A 19,044-nucleotide genomic window follows, 5' to 3' on the forward strand; every position below is an offset into this window, starting at 1 on the left:
TTGATTACATGCAAAGTAGTAGAATTGGGAGGGGGTCTTAGGTCACCAAGCAGCCTCCATGTACATGTAAGCTCTTTCACAAGAACTGTAAGAGAACTTCAGCCATACCCTTGGAACTCCTCTGTTCAGCCCAGGGAACTCTCCTGTCCATCCCACTTTCTGAAGCTGTGTTTTATTTTACAATAAAATACAAACTGCAATGTAATTAGTAAAATTTACACAGAAAAATATAAAGAATAATCCTAATTTGTTAAAGTAACTTTTAAAATTAAAATCAGAATTTGTAAAAAATCACTGCTGGATGAAAATCTAAATTTAAATGCATTAACAGACATTACCAAAGCTTAAAGGGACACAACCCATTTTTTTTCTTTTGCGATTCAAATAGAGCAGCAATTTTAAGCAAGTTTCTTAATTTACTCCTATTATCAAATTTTCTTCATTCTCTTGGTATCTTTATTTGAAAAGCAAGAATGTAAGTTTAGAAGCCAGCCCATTTTTGGTGAACAACCTGGGTTGTTCTTGCTGATTGGTGGATAAATTCACCCACCAATAAAAAAGTGCTATCCAGCGTTCTAAACCAAAAATTGTCTGGCTCCTTAGCTTAGATTTCTTCTTTTTCAAATAAATATAGCAAGAGAATGAAGAAAAATAGATAATAGGAATTAGAAAGTTGCTTAAAATTGCAAGCTCTATCTGAATCACGAAAGAAAAAAATTGTGTTCAGTATATATATATATATATAATATTTCAGCACTCATACATGTAATTCAAAAAGAGTGCAAAATATGGCTATGGTATAATAAAAGTGTCACTCTTTGGCCTTTCAGTACACACTTTGCATTGGTATTAAATAGCTGGAATCTACTTAGGGTAATATAAATCCGGAAGCTGTATGCTGGTCATAGATTGTATAACAACAAATATTGATATGTAACAAAAAAGCAACACTTCGTATGCCCAAACCAGTAAAGTCGTTATCAAGTGTCCACAGTCATATTTTAGCGGTGTCATTAATTAAGAAAAAATCAAGACTTTACCTTAGTTTCTTCTGATGTGCCCAAACATCGGTTAGCCAACTTAGTTTTAAACCGGTCCTACTCACCGCAGGAAGGGAAACAAACAGAGCAGCGGTTTGTCTCTATAATGCAACTCAGTGGATCCAAACTTGCAGCTATTATTACAGATGTGATTCACATGGACGGCCTCCAGAGTTGAACAAAAAAGGGCAAGTCCTTCATAAACAGCGATTTTCCAGACGCTGATGAAGTGCTTGTTGTAAGCAGGAAACACGTCGGAGAACAGCTCCTGTTTGCTGGGGTGTAATTTGTTTCTGTGTGTGCTTTGGAAACACTGCTACATGTTTTAATCATGTTTAAATAAAGTCATTGGATTTTAACTTTATCTCTATTGGTGCAGCCTGCAAATCCTTTGCTCCTTTTGAATGGTTATATATATATATATATACATATTTGCCTTTCTGTTACATCAAAAAAAATCTCATTCTCTAGCTCTAGTGCTTCCTTTTGTATGTTGTTGTATTTAATATAAAATGAGCTATTTTACTTTTTGTTGGATATTTCAATTTTAGTACTTATGCCATAACCATATACTAGGCATGAGTAACTCCCCTGAGGTTTGATTCCCCCTCTTCACCACTACTGGGACTAGCATTATCATATTATAAGAGGACATATACAGGGAGTGCAGAATTATTAGGCAAGTTGTATTTTTGAGGATTAATTTTATTATTGAACAACAACCATGTTCTCAATGAACCCAAAAAACTAATTAATATCAAAGCTGAATAGTTTTGGAAGTAGTTTTTAGTTTGTTTTTAGTTATAGCTATTTTAGGGGGATATCTGTGTGTGCAGGTGACTATTACTGTGCATAATTATTAGGCAACTTAACAAAAAACAAATATATACCCATTTCAATTATTTATTTTTACCAGTGAAACCAATATAACATCTCAACATTCACAAATATACATTTCTGACATTCAAAAACAAAACAAAAACAAATCAGTGACCAATATAGCCACCTTTCTTTGCAAGGACACTCAAAAGCCTGCCATCCATGGATTCTGTCAGTGTTTTGATCTGTTCACCATCAACATTGCGTGCAGCAGCAACCACAGCCTCCCAGACACTGTTCAGAGAGGTGTACTGTTTTCCCTCCTTGTAAATCTCACATTTGATGATGGACCACAGGTTCTCAATGGGGTTCAGATCAGGTGAACAAGGAGGCCATGTCATTAGATTTTCTTCTTTTATACCCTTTCTTGCCAGCCACGCTGTGCAGTACTTGGACGCGTGTGATGGAGCATTGTCCTGCATGAAAATCATGTTTTTCTTGAATGATGCAGACTTCTTCCTGTACCACTGCTTGAAGAAGGTGTCTTCCAGAAACTGGCAGTAGGACTGGGAGTTGAGCTTGACTCCATCCTCAACCCGAAAAGGCCCCACAAGCTCATCTTTGATGATACCAGCCCAAACCAGTACTCCACCTCCACTTTGCTGGCGTCTGAGTCGGACTGGAGCTCTCTGCCCTTTACCAATCCAGCCACGGGCCCATCCATCTGGCCCATCAAGACTCACTCTCATTTCATCAGTCCATAAAACCTTAGAAATATCAGTCTTGAGATATCTCTTGGCCCAGTCTTGACGTTTCAGCTTGTGTGTCTTGTTCAGTGGTGGTCGTCTTTCAGCCTTTCTTACCTTGGCCATGTCTCTGAGTATTGCACACCTTGTGCTTTTGGGCACTCCAGTGATGTTGCAGCTCTGAAATATGGCCAAACTGGTGGCAAGTGGCATCTTGGCAGCTGCACGCTTGACTTCTCTCAGTTCATGGGCAGTTATTTTGCGCCTTGGTTTTTCCACACGCTTCTTGCGACCCTGTTGACTATTTTGAATGAAACGCTTGATTGTTCGATGATCACGCTTCAGAAGCTTTGCAATTTTAAGAGTGCTGCATCCCTCTGCAAGATATCTCACTATTTTTGACTTTTCTGAGCCTGTCAACTCCTTCTTTTGACCCATTTTGCCAAAGGAAAGGAAGTTGCCTAATAATTATGCACACCTGATATAGGGTGTTGATGTCATTAGACCACACCCCTTCTCATTACAGAGATGCACATCACCTAATATGCTTAATTGATAGTAGGCTTTCAAGCCTATACAGCTTGGAGTAAGACAACATGCATAAAGAGGATGATGTGGTCAAAATACTCATTTGCCTAATAATTCTGCACTCCCTGTATGTATACTATCTAAATATCATATCTAATTGTTCCTCAGTATGGCAACTATCATTGTGTCCAGAATAGATTTAAACTGTATGTAACAATAATCTAAATCCAGACTTTCTAAATTTGATGTTCTATGCTTGTATGTTCTTTTTAGTTATTTGTTCTTTTGGATATTACAATAGAAGTGTCACTTAGGTATATGGACCCAAAAGTGGCCATTCTTATTCTATAGTATTCCTCTAAGAGTTACATCTAGGTGTAGTTGGTTCAAGAGTGGTTCAAGAGCGGCCACCAATCAGCAAGCAATGCCCAGGGTGCTGAACCAAAAATGGTCCGGCTCCTAAGCTTAGATTCCTGCTTTTCAAATAAAGATAGCAAGAGAACAAAGAAAAAATATAATAGGAGTAAATTAGAAAGTTGTTTAAAATGTATTGCATGCTCTATCTGAATCATGAAAGATTTTTTTTCCTGGTTTGGTATCCCTTTAAATTCAATCTTTTTATTTTAGGTTACCCTACCCTGAGCTTTGATACAGATTGAATTGGAAATGTTTTCAAATACCACTGCTGTCTTCCTAGACTCCGCTTCTGCTGAGGTGAAATAAAATATATTTAAAAGTGACCTCCAATACCGCTGTTGCCTGCTGATGTCAGTCATTGCCATATTCTTGGGGAACAGCTAGTTGGTATGTCCAAGAGAGTTTTGGCATATCACTTTGATAAGATTCCTTAAAGGACAATTAAATACACTAGAATTACATTATTAACCAGTGTATAATAAAAAAAACCAATGTAATAACACTTAGGGGCCGATTTATCATGGCCTGAATGGAGCCAAATACCCCTGTTTCCGCGTGAGCCTTTAGGCTTGCCGGAAACAAGAGTTAAGAAACAGCGATCTTAAAAGCGCTGTTCCTTAACTCCTCCACCGCCTCTGAGGCTGCGGCCATCAATCCGCCCCGCATATGATCGGGTTGATTGACACCCCCAGCTAGCGGCCAATCTGCAGGGGGCGGCATTGCACAAGAAGTTCACAGAACTCCTTGTGCAATGTTAAATGCGACAGCGTATGCTGTCGACATTCCACGATATCTGGCGGACATGATACGCTACAGAGTATCATGTCAGCCAGACATTGATATATCAGCCCCTGAATTTCAAATAAGTAGTCACATTTTTTTCTGACAAATGTATTTTTTCCTCGTTTGCCGGTCCCTTGTATCATCAGCCAGTCACAGACTAGTATAAATATACTCTGTAAACTTGTGCACATGCTCAGTAGTAGCTGGTGCCCCAGAAAGTGTACATATACAAAAAGATTGTACACATTTTGATAATGGAAGTGAATAAAGTTTCTTAAAACTGCATGTTCTATCTGAATCATGAGTTTTTAACTTTGTCTTAGTCTCCCTTTAAAGGTGTTTTGTTAGTTCTTATACATTAAGTAATGCTGCCCCTGGCATTATGGCTCCTTTCTCTGTGGAGATCACCAATTCATTTATTTATACACACAGGATACCTTGAAAATCAATTTCTGCCAAACATACTACAATGTACCTAAAATATTTATTCCTTAGCATATTGTTCAGAGGAAAATGATGAATCATCATACATTCCGTAAGTGCACAAGCACGTGTACTAAAAAAAAAAAGCTTTTTATTGGCATTATTGACAGATGCACAAGCCTATTCCTCTTTGATATACAATATAAAAAAATGTATTATAATATAATATTTATGACTTATTATTTTACAAAATATACTTTCTAAAATCTTTTGTATTATATAATAAATTGTTTCTTTGCCTTTAAACAAAATTAAGAAAAAGTTAAATAGCACAAATATAAAAGCAAATTAAAAAGATTAAACTTGCATTTTGATTGTAATATTTCCAGTTTTTTAATTTTATTACTCCCTTCTATATGAACAATTCCTCTTATGTATATAAATAGGCCCTTTTTATAAGTATTGATATATTTAAGTATGTTGCTACTAGACTTGTGCATTTGTTTTCTTATGAATGTGAATTTGTGATGGAAACATTTTTTTCACAAAACAAATATCTGAATGAATGCTCCAACTAAATCTAAAGAAAATGAAGAAATACTGACAAAATTCTGCAGCGTTCATTGGTTTCCTTTAAATTTAGTGGTTAAATACTTACGTTTAGAGTGCTGGAAAGCGGCACTACTTTTTGTACAGAGCCCCGGGCCGCACTGAGGCCCTGGGGCGCAATCCGATATACGGCATAGTTTTCAGCGCAAGCGAGGGAAGCCACGCCGCCCGTAATTTCACCTTGCACATCAGGGTATTTCATATACCAAGAAAAAATAGGAGACAAGCGAACAGAAAGTAGAGCACTCGCAAATGGAGACTAGTATAAGTGGCTATTCAGTGGGTATATAATATTAAAACTTAACATTTATTATTCAAAAAAAAAATGATAAAAAACTACTATATAAGTAGTGATTAATACTTAGATTAAAACACAAACAAATAGTAAACGGCTGTATATCCACAATGACCCCAGAATGTATACTATAGAAACTCAGAATAGAGTAGGAGGGATTTTTAGGCAGATATACACCAAAAAATGGTTCACGGATTGCACCAAAATCTATCTAAAAAAGAGGATTGACCTCAAACAAAATTATACTATCTAGTGCAATACTGGACCAGTGTAGGTCTGTCCAAAATATTCCCTATGACAAAATTAGTATAGTGACTAAGAGGGGAAGTGTAGGTAGCAAGATTCACATAGTCCATACATTCAGCATATTACACAGACCCATTTGTATAGGCAAGAGTGAAGTGTTCACAAACACAAATTAAACCAAAAATATGATCAATGAAAGGTAATATGATTCTATAGATATGTTATAATAAACACATTGACTAGTGAAATGTGACTTGCATAGTTACACTTAGTGGTTGATACAGCCGTACGGCTGTATCAACCACTAAGTGTAACTATGCAAGAATGTATGGACTATGTGAATCTTGCTACCTACACTTCCCCTCTTAGTCACTATACTAATTTTGTCATAGGGAATATTTTGGACAGACCTACACTGGTCCAGTATTGCACTAGATAGTATAATTTTGTTTGAGGTCAATCCTCTTTTTTAGATAGATTTTGGTGCAATCCGTGAACCATTTTTTGGTGTATATCTGCCTAAAAATCCCTCCTACTCTATTCTGAGTTTCTATAGTATACATTCTGGGGTCATTGTGGATATACAGCCGTTTACTATTTGTTTGTGTTTTAATCTAAGTATTAATCACTACTTATATAGTAGTTTTTTATCATTTTTTTTTTTTGAATAATAAATGTTAAGTTTTAATATTATATACCCACTGAATAGCCACTTATACTAGTCTCCATTTGCGAGTGCTCTACTTTCTGTTCGCTTGTCTCCTATTTTTTCTACATTTACTTGAACAGTGAGCACCCTCCCCTGGAATTACTAGTCTATACTTCATTATATCAGATATTAGTATTATTGTCCCCAATTTGGGTGGCTACTTTTATTGGTTAAATTGTGGTAAGCTAATACTTGACGGGGAATCATTAAATACAACTTCCATTACCACTATCCCTATCTTTATTATATAACATATTTCATATACCACGCCGGCAGTTCCTAAAGTGCCGTAAGTTGGATAAACTAGCGATGTCCAGAAATGAGCGTAACTACAAATTTCTGGAGTCGCCAGTGACTTACGGCACTTTAGAAACTGCCTGCGCCTCAGAAAACTAACTAAAATGTTAAATTTCCCGTAACTGTCTAACCTGCCTCCCAAAAATAAGCCCGACACGTATACCCCTATATCCGCAATCCCCCCTCTCACTCCTAATAATAAATGTATTAACCCCTAAACTGCCATAGCCCACACTGCAATAAACCTATCCTAGTATTAACCCCTAAACCACCGCTCCCGGACCCCGCCGCACCTAAATAAAGTGTTTAACCCCTAAACTGCCGCTCCCGGACCCCGCCGCCACCTACATTAAATTTATTAACCCCTAATCTGAAAACCCTATACCGCCGCCACCTACATTAAATTTATTACCCCCTAAACCTAAGTCTAACCCTAACACCCCCCTAACTTAATTATTATTTAAATAAATATAAATAATATTACTATTATTACCTAAATTATTCCTATTTAAAACTAAATACTTACCTATAAAATAAACCCTAAGATAGCTACAATATAATTAATAATTACATTGTAGCTATTTTAGGATTTATTTTTATTTTACAGGCAACTTTGTATTTATTTTAACTAGGTACAATAGCTATTAAATAGTTAATAGCTATTTAATAGCTACAATTACCTGTAAAATAAATCCTAACCTAAGCTACAAATACACCTAACACTACACTATCAATAAATTAATTAAATAAATTAACTACAATTATCTAAAATAAAATACAATTAAATCAACTAAACTATAGTACAAAAAAAACAAACACTAAATTACAAAAAAAAAAAATATTACAAGAAGTTTAAACTAATTACACCTAATCTAAGCCCCCAAATAAAATAAAAAAGCCCCCCAAAATAATAAAATGCCCTACCCTAAACTAAATTACAAATAGCCCTTAAAAGGGCCTTTTGCGGGGAATTGCCCCAAAGTAATCAGCTCTTTTACCTGTAAAAAAAAGAACAATCCCCCCCCAACATTACAACCCACACACCCCTACTCTAAAACCCACCCGATCCCCCCTTAAAAAAACCTAACACTACCCCATTGAAGATCACCCTGAGCCGTCTTCACCCAGCCGGGCCGAAGTCTTCATCCGATCCGGGCAAGAGTGGTCCTCCAGCCAGGCAGAAGTCTTCATCCGATCGGTGCAGAAGAGATCCTCCATCCGGCAGAAATTTTCATCCAAGTAGCATCTTCTATCTTCATCCTTCCGGTGAAGAGCGGCACCATCTTGAAGACATCCAGCGCGGAGCATCCTTCCTGGCCGACGGACTAACGACGAATGACGGTTCTTTTAAATGACGTCATCCAAGATGGTGTCCCTCGAATTCCGATTGGCTGATAGGATTCTATCAGCCAATCGGAATTAAGGTAGGAAAAATGTAAATTCAATCCGATTGGCTGATTGGATCAGCCAATAGAATGCAAGGTCAATTCTATTGGCTGATCCAATCAGCCAGTCGGATTTTTCCTACCTTAATTCCAATTGGCTGATAGATTATTTAATTAATTTATTGATAGTGTAGTGTTAGGTGTATTTGTAACTTAGGTTAGGATTTATTTTACAGGTAATTTTGTAGTTATTTTAACTAGGTAGCTATTAAATAGTTATTAACTATTTAATAGCTATTGTACCTAGTTAAAATAAATACAAAGTTGCCTGTAAAATAAAAGTAAATCCTAAAATAGCTACAATGTAATTATTAATTATATTGTAGCTATCTTAGGGTTTATTTTATAGGTAAGTATTTAGTTTTAAATAGGAATAATTTAGTTATTAATAGTAATATTATTTATATTTATTTAAATAATAATTAAGTTAGGAGGTGTTAGGGTTAGACTTAGGTTTAGGGGGTAATACATTTAATGTAGGTGGCGGCAGTGTAGGGGGGTCAGATTAGGGGGTAATAAATTTAATGTAGGTGGCGGCGGGGTCCGGGAGCGGCGGTTTAGGGGTTAAACAATTTATTTAGGTGCAGCGGGGTCCGGGAGCGGCGGTTTAGGGGTTAATACCTATAATGTAGGTGGCGGTGGGCTCCGGGAGCGGCGGTTTAGGGGTTAATACACTTTATTCTGGATTGCGGTTGACAGGTAGATAGACATTGCGCATGCGTTAGGTGTTAGGTTTTTTTTGGAAGGCATTTTAGGGAGTTACGGTGCTCCTGCTAAGGGTGCATTTTATGGCGAGGTGAAAATGGAGTAAGATTTCCCCTGGGGGCAATAAGGGGTTTATTGCAGCTCTTTCTGCACAACTGAAATAGCGTTGTATTACAAGTTGAAAGTAAATGCGTTTGCGTGAGCACAATATAATTTAACACGCATCTGGATAGCATGACCTCAGAGCTCCGGTTAACTGTTAAGCTTGACTTAAAAGTTGCAAAAAAACATCAAAATTACATTAAGCACAGCTACACTCTTAATATCACTGTCTAATAAAAATTATTTTTAAAAAATTGCATTAAAATGGTATAAGAGCTAAAAGATATGAGGTCTCAGGTGTTAAAAAAATGAGGCAGGCAAATGTCTTTAACAAAGAGATACACAAGTCTAAATATGAGCATATGAATACCTACGCTATTTATATCAACGATTTTTCTCCTGTCGCCCTGTTTAGCTATAGAGGAGGTGAGAGTTATTGCCACTGTTTGTTTTTGCATTATATATAGATGTGTGAACCCCGTACGTCATTGGTCTTTCTATGGGGATTGTTTTCTCAATAGTGTGGTCTCAATGCCAACAGCATGACCACCCTATTGTATGGAAGCCTGCAGGAGGGAGGGTCTAATAGCGAAGTCTTGCCGCCAGCAGCAAGACACGGGCTATTATTAGCAGACAAGCCCTTAAAGACCAGCGACATACATGATACGTTGCAGTCATTAAGGGAGTGTCCACACTCAAAACAAACAGAAGCTAAAACACCCTTTGTCCCTCCTAGGATACAACATGACTAGGAGGGTGGGACAATCCATTTGAACTGCTGAACTTACCGGATGAGAACACTGTACAAAGGGCATTCAAGCTTGTGCGAACTTCTGCCTGAGTACAAATTTCTTGTTCTGTAGATATAGGTTCCTGTAGAAGCGCATGCTTCTGAACAGACTCCTGTTTCTGTGCTACAGTTCCTATATGATTCCTTTTCTAGTCTGATCCATCCAAGAGAGAACTTGACCTGCAGATTCCCAGTTGGTTTGTTTGAAACCATGTGTTGCGTGCTGGCTAGGGTCCCAGGAAGGGAGAGACCTTGACATGGTCCTGGACTTGAACCTCTGGCATCAAATGCAACTGACTCTCACATTTTTGCTTGTAAACATTACTGTGTGCCTGCTGGTGAGTGCCAGGCTTTCTATGTGTTGTGTTGATATTTTTTTGTACGTTTCCCTATGGGCCTGTCACCCAGGCAGCTCAGAGGTTAACTGCCTATGTTGCTGGGAACTGCACAGTCTGTCAGTGTTCAGGGCTGTGGAATTTAAAGTGACTTAGGATGTGTACCCGGTCCAGTCTGAGAGTTTGTTCCATTCCTGTGTTTATATTTATATATATAATATCAAAATAAATAGAGTATTCCAGTATTGGACATAATATTTTAAAGACAACCTTTCAGGATATTTACTCCCTTTCTCAAGTCTGAAGCAATAGTAATCAATAAGATAGAATGTAACACTTAAAACAAGATGTGGTTAGAGAAGAGGAGGGCGGTGAGTGAAGTGTCGTAAATAGAAGAAAGGCCAGTGAGAGTGAAAGGTAAGGAGTGTTAGAGAAAAAAAAAAAAGGTCAACACAAGCAAACTACAGAGAAAAAATAAAAACAGCAGAAATAATATAAAAATCATATACAGCTGCATTATATATGTGTGTGTGTATATATATATATATATATATATATATATACACTATATATATATATATATATATATATATATATATATATATATACACAGTATATATATATATATATATATATATATATATATATATATTAATTAGCTCAAGTGAAAGTATAGTAGGAAAATAGAATAAATTATATATATATTGAGCCGGTTGTTCGTTCCTGTGAATGTGCTTCTCAATATGTGTATTTAGTCTCCCTATGGGAAAAAGGGGAATCCGGACGTGGACTCCTTGCTCAGTGTGCTTAGAGGAATATGGCTACACCTCACTGACAAGGCCAAATGAAGGACGAAACGATTGTCTGGGGTTGCTATGTACGTTATTCAGAGTGAATTGCCTGGTATTTCGGCGCTGGACTGACTGTAATAGGCGGGATCAGACTGATATATTGCAGGAAAGTTCTACTCTGTGAAAAGCATTTACTGGGCTAAAAGAAGCTGCACCCAGGTGGTAAATCACCATAGAACAGGCTAACAATAGTATTGAGCTGGTTCATTCCTGTGAGTGTGCTTCTCACTGTGTGTATTTAGTCTCCCTATGGGAAAAAGGGGAATCCAAACGTGGACTCCTTGCTCAGAGTGCTTAGAGGAATACTGCTACACCTCACTGACGAGGCCCAATGAAGGCCGAAACGATCGTCTGGGGTTGCTATGTTCCTTGTTCAGAGTGAATTGCCTGGTATTCCGGCGCTGGACTGACTGTAATAGGCGGGATCAGAATGATATACTACAGGAAAGTTCTACTCTGTGAAAAGCATTTACTGGGCTAAAAGAAGCTGCACCCAAGTAGTAAATTGCCATAGAACAGGCTAACAATGGTATTGAGACGGTTGTTTGTTCCTGTGAGTGTGCTTCTCACTGTGTGTATATATATCTATATATATATATATCTATATATATATATACATTAGAGATTAAAGGGCCCATTTTCTGCAGAATAGTTATTGTTTAAAAAGATAGATGATCCCTTTATTACCTATTCCCCAGTTTTGAATAAACAACACGGTTATATTAATATACCTTTTACCTCTGATTACCTTGTTTCTAAGCCTCTGCAGACTGACCATTATTTCAGTTCTTTTTACAGACTTGCACTTTAGCCAATTAGTGCTGACACCAAGGTAACTCCACGGCAGTGAGCACAATGTTATCTATATGACACACATGAATTAGTGCTGTCTAGCTGTAAAAAAACTCTCAACATGCACTGAGATAAGAGGCGGCCTTCAAGGGCTTAGAATTTAGCATATGAGCCAACTTTATAAAAAACAATTTCTGAATTAATGCACCAACAAAACAAAATTGAAAGAAAACTAAAACAATACTGATTATATTTTCAAGGCTATACTTACCTTTACGAGTTCTGGAGAACGCTCTAACCCAGGCCATGCTAACAGGAGGCTTAACATGCTTGGCACCCAGAATCTGCAACTGCTAAGCCTCCTGTTAGAACGGTCAGGGCTTTGGCATGAAGAGGATCTGGCTAGTGCACTCTCCACAGCACGTTGGGGTAAGTATGTAGCTACAGGTGAACTTTTAACCTGTAACTTTAAAACATTTACATATGTTTTAACGAAAATATATGTAAATGTTTAAGGGAAATTTGATTTTCATTTAGTTTTAAACAAAACAAAAACCAAATAGTGCAGGCAACAAAAATTTGGTGAAACGAAACGTAATGAAAATTTAATCCGAAACAAATGTTTTTTTCTCTGTATTTGTCTAATATATACTCACATTAGAATATGTTTTGAATATGTCATTTAATCTGTATTACTCTTAAAAGGATAGTAAACCCAATTTTTTTTAACTTTTTAAAAACTTCTATATATAATACAGGTATTTGTAATTGGTACCTGTTAAATGTTTTATGTAATTTTCTTCTAATTTTGATTAAAAAAATAATATTGTGACAAACCCATTGTTATACTCATTATGCGGGCCCTATACCAATGTTCTACCTAGGTAGAAATATCATGGCGGCCCGCATGCGCATTAAAATGATTTTCTGGCCAACACATGCGCACACTCATCCAGCTCTATCCTCTCTCCTGCGGCGCGTCATGATCCAAGTGTCAGATGGAGGGCAGACACGTAAATCGTGACATTAATGCTGGAGGGAGTGGCGCACCAGAGCGATGAAGTTCCAGGGATAGCGTATGTTGCCAAGGAAGGAGCGGCAACAACTTTAACAAGATCTTCTAGGTAAGTGTACAAAGTACCCCTAGACTAACGAGCATATTAAATATTATTTGCTTGCGATCAAAAGGAAATCAAATATGGCGGCTGAGAGTTACTGACAGTAGTACACATGCGATTACCTTATAAAGCAAGTTCGCATGCAAAGCAGACAAATGAAATAATAGTAATATTAAAATTAACGGGCCCAACCACTTTGTCATTGGCTGGGGGGCGGTAGCAAAATTTACATAACCTATACCGGCTTTAATGGGCAGTTATTTCTACTCCTTTTGTGAAAAATTAAACAAAATATTTAAAGTATGTAGAAGATTTGTTTTCATTCAAAAATAGTTTTATTTTATTACATTATATAATAATTATAATAATGTATTTTATTTAGGTACAACTGTGCAAAGCTTTCTAACCCTTTAAATATTTGGTTAAATTATAAGATTTTCAATTCCTACACTGTCAGAAAATTTTTTGCAAAAATTGTACCTTTAGGGGTACAACAGCTTGTCACTGGGGCAGTGCCCTCAACGGTACACCCGCTGTACCCTTTAACATGGGTACAAATTAGTTCCCCTTGCAGATTGTACCTTTCAAAGGCAAATATGTACCTTTATTGACTAGATTGGACCTCAGTCCTATGGTACTATAATGTACTCTTAAAAAATGGTGCAAAAAGGGTACTCCCCCAGTGACAGGCCCTTTGTACCTCATGATGGCACATTTTTACGCTGTACAGCATATTAAAATGCTGTTCTATCAAATTTATTTAATAACATTCAAATATACATTCATTTAATGTGTACTTTTTAGACAGTATTACAATAGCCACACTGCAGTTTTATAAGTTTGGTTAGTGTAGCCAAACAGCAGTTTCTAAGACTGCCACAGAAATTCCTGAAGGAACCAGGATAAACAACCAGTTACAAAAGGAGCTACTCAACATGTTTTATTTCACTCTGTACTAGACTCTAACAACACCCAATTTAACTTAGGGTGGTATGCCACTGTCAGGCACAACTAAGAAAGAAAAAATGTGTGCAGCTTAGTTATTTGGACCACAACTGCTGGAATGGAAAAACAATAAACATTGTATGGTTGTTTGCAACAGAGTGAAAAGGTAAAACAAAATTTAGGAATTAGGCAGCTATGTAAAACCTTATTCCTTATTGCAAAGTTTTAGTATACAGGCAGTAATTGAGCATATTCCCTATGGCTGCCACATGTGTCTGGGTAGTCACTGTGAGAAAGTAAATGCAGCAGGGGTATGCCCAGATAAACCTGAGATTTTAACATTAATAAAGGGTAAAAATTAAATAAGCAAGGAAAAATTGGTACTATGATCATAGAAAAAATAAGCAATTGCTATTGTGAACAGAGTTACGGTAAAACAGCAGGATATGAGGGAATAAACTAAAAGTCACAGAAATAACAGCAGCAACTGAGATACTAATCTTAGAGTATAGCAGCAAAGTAAAAATTCAGAGACTGGCTTACCGCTAACAGAACTGTTATAATAATAGTTGCAAACACCGGGTTGTAATGGCGACTTGCCAGAGGGAGCAAGGAAGCTCAGTAGCAGCTGGCTGATGACGTCACAGCATGAGGAAGAGGAGCTCCGTGAAAGGTGAATCCCAAGGCCGGTGAGCTGCAGGGGAAACGGGGTTAGAGGTAAAGGTAGGAGTGAGGCTTTTGAAATAGCTGAATCTTCTGAGGGAGAAGCAGGCAGGTAGGAGAGGATGACAACAGGAATCCAGTTAGGTGGAGTAGAGGAATCCAACAAACAGAAGTAGTATGATAAATCTCACAGAGAGCAGGCTCAGGTTAAGGTTTAAAACAAACTTCAATACTAAGCAATGTGAAAATGCTGGGAGGGGCCTTAAATAGGCTGATGTTAATGGGAGCAGGATGCTTTAAAGGGACAGTGCAGAGAATAAGTATGCCATTATCCTGACAGAATCCCCCCTCCAAGGAGCCACTCCAGAGGCTCAAGGCCCAGGACGATCCAGATGTCTCTGGTGGAAATGAGATATCAAACGAGGAGCGGATATGTTGGTAGCTGGTTCCCAGGAATCATCATCTGTAGAGAAACCCTTCCAACGAACAAGATATTCAATACGTCCCCTGCGGAAACGGGAATCCAGGATTGAGTGAACTTCATACTCCATTTCAGGGTCGAGAGAAATAGGTGGAAGAGACGTTTGTAAAGAGAAATCCCTGAGATCCTTATAGGGTTTGAGAAGGGATACATGGAATGTGGGATGAACCCTTAAATTATCGGGTAATTTAAGCCGGACAGCATTGGCATTAATGACGAGTTCAACAGGGTATGGACCAATGAACAACGGAGAAAGTTTTTTCGAAGGGGTTTTCAAACTTAGGTGTTTGGTGGATAGCCAGACGAGATCACCTTTTGTGTAGACAGGAGGCGGAGTTCTGCGGCGATCATAATACTGTTTCTGGAGTTGTTTTGCTGCTATGATGTTGGACTCGATGGTTTTAAAGTTGGAAGAGATGGAATCAGACAAATCTGATATACTAGATACTGGAACGGTAGAAGATGGTAGGATGTGAAACTTGGGGTGAAAACCGTAGTTTGCAAAGAAGGGAGTTTGACCAGTAGTGGAATGAATAGTGTTGTTGTAACAAAATTCAGCGTAATGCAGGAAGTCACTCCAAAGATGTTGTTGAGAGGAACAGAAGAGTCTTAAAAATTGTTCCAACCACTGGTTACAACGTTCAGTTTGACCATTACATTTCGGGTGGTAAGCAGTAGTTAACTTTCTCTCAACAGATAAAGTTTTACAGAAATGGTACCATAGTCTGCTAGAAAATTGACTGCCACGATCACTGAGGATTGAAGTGGGAAGTCCATGATACTTAACAATATGTTTGAGAAGCAAATGTACTGTCTCCAAAGCGGTAGGAAGTTTGGAGAAGGGGATGAAATGGCACATCTTCGTGAAGAGATCTACAACGACAAGGATGGTGGTATTCTTTGAAGAGACTGGCAAATCTACAATAAAGTCTAAAGCAATCTCAGACCATGGATTCTTTGGAGTAGGCAAAGGCAAAAGCAACCCATAGGGAGAGTGTTTATCCCTTTTTGAAATGGTACAATTAAGACAAGAGTTTACATAGTCCTTAACTTCAGTTGCCATATGAGGCCACCAGTAATCCCTTTTTACTAGATCGAGAGTTTTATGGATACCTGGATGACCAGCTAGAGGTGAATCATGTACAGATTGAAGGAGAATGAGTCTGAGGGAAGGTGGAACATATATCTTTGAATCATGAGAATAAAGTCCTTGAGTATTAAGTTGAAGAAGGTGTGATGGCTTTGTAGAGTCGGCCAACTGTTCCTTTTTAAGGTTAGATGAGACTTCGAGAGTAAAAGAAATGAAGTTTTCTTTTGGTATGATGGATTGGTCGGTCGTTTGATGTGGAAGACTTGTGGGTAACCGGGATAGTGCGTCAGCTTTTTGGTTCTTTCCAGCAGGATGGTATGTGATGAGGAAATTAAAACGAGAGAAAAAGAGATTCCAGCGAACCTGTCTGGCTGACAAGGTTCTAGTGGCCTTCAAGTACTGCAGGTTCCTATGATCTGTATAGATGAGTGTAGGAATGGAAGTACCTTCAAGGAGGTGTCGCCAGTGTTCCAGGGAGAGTTTTATGGCTAAGAGTTCTTTGTCACCAATAGGATAGTTTTGTTCCGCACTATTCAAAGTCTTGGAGTAAAAAGCCACAGGATGTAACGGTTTTGACAAGTTTTCTCTTTGGGAGAGAACAGCGCCAATAGCAGAATTTGAGGCGTCCACCTCAAGAACAAATTGTAGATTAGGGTCAGGAAAACGGAGTATTGGTGCTGAAGTGAACTTTTGTTTGAACAAATCAAAAGCGGATTGTGCTTCTTTAGTCCACCTGAAATGTGAATTATTTTTTGTTAGAACAGTTAAAGGAAGAGCAAGTTTGGAGAAATTTTTAATAAATTTGCGGTAGAAATTCGCAAAACCCATGAAGGACTGAACTTGACGTTTAGTTGTTGGTATGGGCCAATTTAAAACTGCATCAACCTTTTTTTGTTCCATATGGATACCTGAAGGAGAAATTTCATATCCCAGAAAGGATATGGTCTGTGAATTGAACAGGCATTTCTCAGCCTTAGCATACAAGTGGTTACCTCTGAGCCTTGATAAAACTTGTCTAACATGGGAAATGTGTTCCTGATAGGTCTTAGAATAAATTAAAATATCATCCAGATAGATGACAATAAAGACATCTAATATGTCCCTAAAAATGTCATTAATTAAGTGCTGGAAAGTTGCGGGCGCGTTGCAGAGCCCAAAAGGCATCACGACGTATTCGAACAATCCGTATCTTGTTCGAAACGCCGTGAGCCACTCATCTCCAGATCTAATTCGGATGAGATTATAGGCCCCTCTTAAGTCCAATTTTGTGAAAAATTTTGCTCCCTCCAACCTTTCAATTAACTCCGGGATGAGGGGTAAAGGATATCTGTTTTTTACTGTAATTTTATTTAGTTGTCTGTAGTCTACGATTGGCCTCAATGAGCCATCCTTATTTTTAACAAAAAAAATCCCAGCACTAGCTGGAGAGGTGGAGGGACGGATGAAACCTTTCCTTAGATTTTCATCTAAGTAAGATTTAAGGTGTGTTAACTCAGGGTTTGAGAGTGGGTAAATATGACCCGTGGGGATCTCAGAGCCAGGTATGATCTCAATAGGACAATCATACTTCCTGTGAGGAGGAAGATTGTCGCACTGGGTTTTGCTGAATACATCTGCATAATCCTTATAAACCTCAGGAATTTGAATTGTCTCATTGGATTCAGTGGTTTGCAAAATAGTAGCTGGGAAACAAGTAGTAGAGCAGAATGTAGAATTAAATGTGACTGTTGAGGTAGACCAATTTACTTCAGGATTATGAATTCGGAGCCAGTTTATACCGAGAACTATGGGTGAAATAGGGGATGATATTACATCAAATGACATATACTCCCTATGGTGGTCTGGGGTAACAACAAGTAAGGGTATTGTTTGATATTTAACTGGACCTGATGTGATTGGATTACCATCTATTCCACGTAATAACACAGGAGACCTTTTTTGCACAAGTGGAATTTTATTGAATTTAGTGAATACAGTATCTATGTAGGAGGCTGTAGCTCCTGAGTCAATAATCGCGGGAGCGTTGATTCGATGTGACTCCCACTGTAAAAGAAGAGATAAATTTAGGTAAGGGAGAGCATGATCCTGAGTGGTACAACAAAAAGGTTCTTTATACATCTTACCCTTGTTTTGTTTCAGGAGGGAAGGACAGTCCCTGACAGTGTGTTTGTCTGAAGCACAGTATAAGCAGAGGTTATTAGCCCTTCGTCGGATCTTCTCCTCAGGGGTTAATGGTCCCTTTATAAAACATATATCCATAGGTTCAGCAGTTGATTTGCTGGGGCTGGGTGTATTTTGTTTCTTTGCAGGATATTCATGAAATGATCTCTCCTGCTGTCTCTCTCTCAGTCTTCTGTCTATAGTTATGCTAAGTGACATTAAAGCCTCAAGAGTATGTGGTAGTTCAGATCTAGACAACTCATCCTTAATTCCTTCTGAAAGGCCTAATCTAAACTGATTTCTCAGTGAAAGGTCATTCCATTGAGTGTCTTTCGCCCATTTTTTAAATTCGGCAATGTAATCCTCAACTACTCTTTTCTTTTGTTTCAAGCCTCGCATTGCCGTTTCAGCAGTAAGCTGTTTATATGGATCCTCATATAGCTGACCCATAGCAGAAAAAAAACTTTCCAAAGAATTAAGTATATCATCGTTATTCTCAAAGTAAGTGTTGGCCCATGTGCGGGGCTCACCTCTCAAATAGGATATAACTGTGAGTACCCTTGCTCTATCAGTGGGATAGGTATGAGCTTTAAGGGAGAACATAAGCAAACAAGCATTCTTGAAATCTCTATACTCAGATCTCTCACCACTAAAT

The 19,044-nt window shown here is 38.0% G+C and overlaps 1 long non-coding RNA gene across 1 annotated transcript; it reads right to left on the reverse strand.

The window, feature by feature from the left end:
• Nucleotides 1–18,163: 18,163 nt before the first annotated feature.
• LOC128655689 (uncharacterized) lies at nucleotides 18,164–18,478 on the reverse strand. Its single transcript, XR_008401880.1, has 2 exons — nucleotides 18,353–18,478; nucleotides 18,164–18,272 (listed from the first exon to the last, which is right to left on the reverse strand). It is a non-coding gene; the product is annotated as an uncharacterized LOC128655689 (long non-coding RNA).
• Between the last annotated feature and the right edge of the window lie 566 nt (nucleotides 18,479–19,044).

The sequence above is a fragment of the Bombina bombina genome, chromosome 4, assembly GCF_027579735.1.
Source record: "Bombina bombina isolate aBomBom1 chromosome 4, aBomBom1.pri, whole genome shotgun sequence".
In the NCBI taxonomy this organism is placed as follows: Eukaryota; Metazoa; Chordata; class Amphibia; order Anura; family Bombinatoridae; genus Bombina; species Bombina bombina.